At 44.0% G+C, this 3,490-nt stretch overlaps 1 pseudogene; it reads left to right on the top strand.

The window, feature by feature from the left end:
* The first annotated feature begins 972 nt into the window (after nucleotides 1–972).
* Nucleotides 973–1,545, top strand: LOC116884734 (annotated as a pseudogene).
* Nucleotides 1,546–3,490: the final 1,945 nt, after the last annotated feature.

Genomic DNA, 3,490 nt, shown 5'->3' with positions numbered 1-3,490 from the left:
CTGGAAAGGATCTATGTCTACAAAAGCTGAATGGCTGGTGATAATAACTTCAATGGCCGTGTGAAGTTTGGAAAGTTGCAGATCCAGAACCTAATTACAATGTATCTTAGGCTCTATTTAGCTCACCGAAGAGCCACTCTTTGTCTGCCTCTATACCTGGCCTAACATCCTGTCCCCAGTAAATAAAATCAGGCAAACATCCTGTCAAACAGATGCAAAGCTTCTGGGAATGGATTTACAAGACCCCAACTCAGACCTAAGAATGCTCAGGTGCATCTGACGCCTAGAGATGACATTTTTGGCTGCACCTTAACCACCTCATTAATGTTTCCAATGGTGTATTTTAAAAGTGTCTTGGTTTAGGACTTTCTTTGTCTCGTTACTATAAACAGTTCACGAAACTGCTTCCATGTGGAATCCTGGAATTTGGGATGACCTAAATCTGTGTTCCTGGGCCATGGTTACTCATCAAAGTGAACCGTCTCTCAGTTCTGTGACGCGAGAGCGGCGGTTTTCCGCGAGAGCGGCGGTTTTCCACGAGAACAGCAATTTTGCCTTGACGTTACTAAATAGATGCGTGGAAATGAAAGGGAATTCCTCCACTAATCTATATAACGTCTGTCTCCAGTGCAAAGAGAGAAAACCAAGCTAGCAACGGGCAAGCCACACAGCCTCCATCAGGACTCACAGCACAGCTCCGGAGCCAATGGAGAGCCGCTGTGCACCGGAGACAGCTCTTGAGACGCACGCAGCAAGAAGACATCCTTGGAACGGAAGCTAGGCTGGATTCCCACTCGTTTCTTACGTGGAATGTTCTATTCTAGAGGATGCGTGACAGTCACTGCAAGCGATATGTGGGGTAGGAAAGCCACTGGGAAAGGGACAAAAGCTGGTACCATGGTGTTTTCTAGGTAAAATTCTTCTTAAAAAAAAAAAAAAAATCTCGCTCTCTTTGCCCCATCTACTGTGAGAATGAAGACCATTCTCGGCCATCAGACTGTCGACATTCCAGAAAATGTCACTGTGAAGGGACGCACAGTCATTGTGAAGGGCCCCCGGGGAACTCTGAGGAGGGACTTCAATCACATCAAGGTAGAGCTGAGTCTTCTTGGAAAGAAAAAGAAAAAGCTCCATGTTGACAAGTGGTGGGGTAACAGGAAGGAACTGGCCACCGTCAGAACCATCTGCAGTCATGTTTAAAACATGCTCAAGGGTGTGACACTGGGCTTCCGTTACAAGATGAGGCCCGTGGATGCTCACTTCCCTATCAACGTCGTTATTCAGGAGAATGGGTCTTTGGTTGAAATCCGAAATTTCTTGGGTGAAAAACACATCCGGAGGGTTTGGATGAGGACAGGTGTTGCTTGTTCTGTCTCTCAAGCCCAGAAGGATGAGTTAATCCTTGAAGGAAATGATGTTGAACGTGTTTCAAACTCAGCAGCTCTGATTCAGCAAGCCACAGCAGTTAGAAACAAGGATATCAGGAAGGTTTTGGATGGCATCTGTGTTTCTGAGAAGGGAACTGTGCAGCAACCGGACAAGTGAGACCTCAGTTTCCTAGCTCCAGAGACAAGATCTTGATCACAAGTACAATTTGTGCTTTTGGGGGACAATAAAAAGACTTACATATTGATAAAAATCTCCACTAATCAGCCATTTAAATGGGATACCATTGGCATTTGGCTCCCGTTACCCCGAAGGACCTGCAAGGCGGTTTTGAAAATGAGGCAAATGAACTGTCTGTGGAGCTGAGCTATGAGGATATTAAAAACGTCGTTCTGCAGTCTGGAGTCCAGCTAGAGGTGGGGAAAGACTCTGTATTGTCAACATACACTGTGAATGAAGTCTCTATGATGAAATACTCCTATGAATGTGTTTCGTTTGTGGTCTTAAGTGGCATCGCCCAGAAAAGCACTTAATAGGCGTAAATGCTGAAGTAAACAGCTCATAGCCAACTGTCAGCAACAGCGGGACACAACCTCAAACCACTGGTGCCTTCTTATTTCTAGCAAGACTTAAAAATAGTGTCTATTTTCTTAATGAGGTCTACTGCTTTTTTTTCCAGAAATATACTATACCATGCAAATTTATACCACACAAGTTAAAAACAATGAAGAAAATATCTCCCATGCTGATATGTAATGGAACTACCTTCAAGCATTCTTTTCTTTGAAGCCCAGAATCATCTTTAAGAAAATAAACATGAACTCCAGTTTTCCTGAAGCTATTGCAAATCTGCCATATTAATTAATGACTGATAGTGTACTAAAGTCCACAATGGTCTTTTTGCATTTGGCACTGCCTATATCATTTTTTAAAAAGATTTATTCATTTATTATATATAAGTACACTGTAGCTGTCTTCAGATACACCAGAAGAGGGCATCAGATCTCTTTACAGATGGTTGTAAGCCACCATGTAGTTGCTGGGAATTGAACTCAGGACCTCTGGAAGAGCAGTCGGGGCTCTTAACCACTGAGCCATCTCTCCGCCTGTGTCATTTTTAAAAGGATCTTCTGTCATATTTAGCATCTGGACTTGTAACTTCTGTTCTCATTGGACCTAAGAAAAATATGCTTAGAGAATCTGAAAAAAAAAAAAGTTCCATGGGCCCAGGGCTGTAGCTCAGTGGGTGGCCTGCTTAGCACGCACACGGTTCTAAGTTCTACTCCCAGCACTGCAGAAAGTCAGCAGGGTGGTGGACGCCATGATCCCAGCACTTGAGAGGTTGTCCTCAGCTACATGGTGAGTTTGAGGCCAGCTTTGGCTTCATGAGGAAAAAAAGAAGACAAAAGAAAAGACAGTCAAGTTGATTATAGCCTTTTAATAATTGATGAGGACTAATTTTATTATGGTCTCCTATTAAAAAAAAATCTGTGCCTACGTAGTATTTATTTTCTTACTAAAAATGTGTGGGCTGTGTTTGTTTGTTTTAAAATGAATTAAGGAATCCTAAGTACAAGTTAGTGATTTACCCAGTGAGTTCCCCGCTTCTTCTGGGTTCTCCAGCCTTAGAACATGTAACAAAGCATCTACATGGTGGAGGGGGACTGGAGATCTTGGCTGTCTTGTCTGAATGGGGAGGGGTTGGAGGGGTGGGGTAGGGTGAGGTGGGAGGTGGGTGTGTGTACTCACAGAGCCTATGGTACTGTACAGGCAGGATGAAGGAGATCCATCTGTGATGGAATCTTCTAGATTCAGAGATAGACCACATATTAGTCCAGATTGTCTAGAGGAACAGACCGATTCATCAGAGTGGCTCACAGGCTGTGGTGCAACTAATCCAACAGTGTCTGTCTACCAGTGGAAAGTCCTAGAATCTGGTAGCTGTTCAGTCCACAGGGCTGCAGGCCTCAGCTGGTCTTCCGGATATGCTGGAATCCTGGAAAAGTCGGCTCTAATGCCGGTGAAGGAATGGACTTGTTAGTGAGAAAACAGCAAGCAGGTGAAGAGCAAAAGCCTCCTTCTTCCCATCCTTTATATAGAGTGC

The sequence above is a fragment of the Rattus rattus genome, chromosome 15, assembly GCF_011064425.1.
Source record: "Rattus rattus isolate New Zealand chromosome 15, Rrattus_CSIRO_v1, whole genome shotgun sequence".
Lineage (NCBI taxonomy): Eukaryota > Metazoa > Chordata > Mammalia > Rodentia > Muridae > Rattus > Rattus rattus.
Note: the sequence above shows the minus strand (reverse complement) of the source record. Positions and strands in the feature narration are given on the sequence as shown.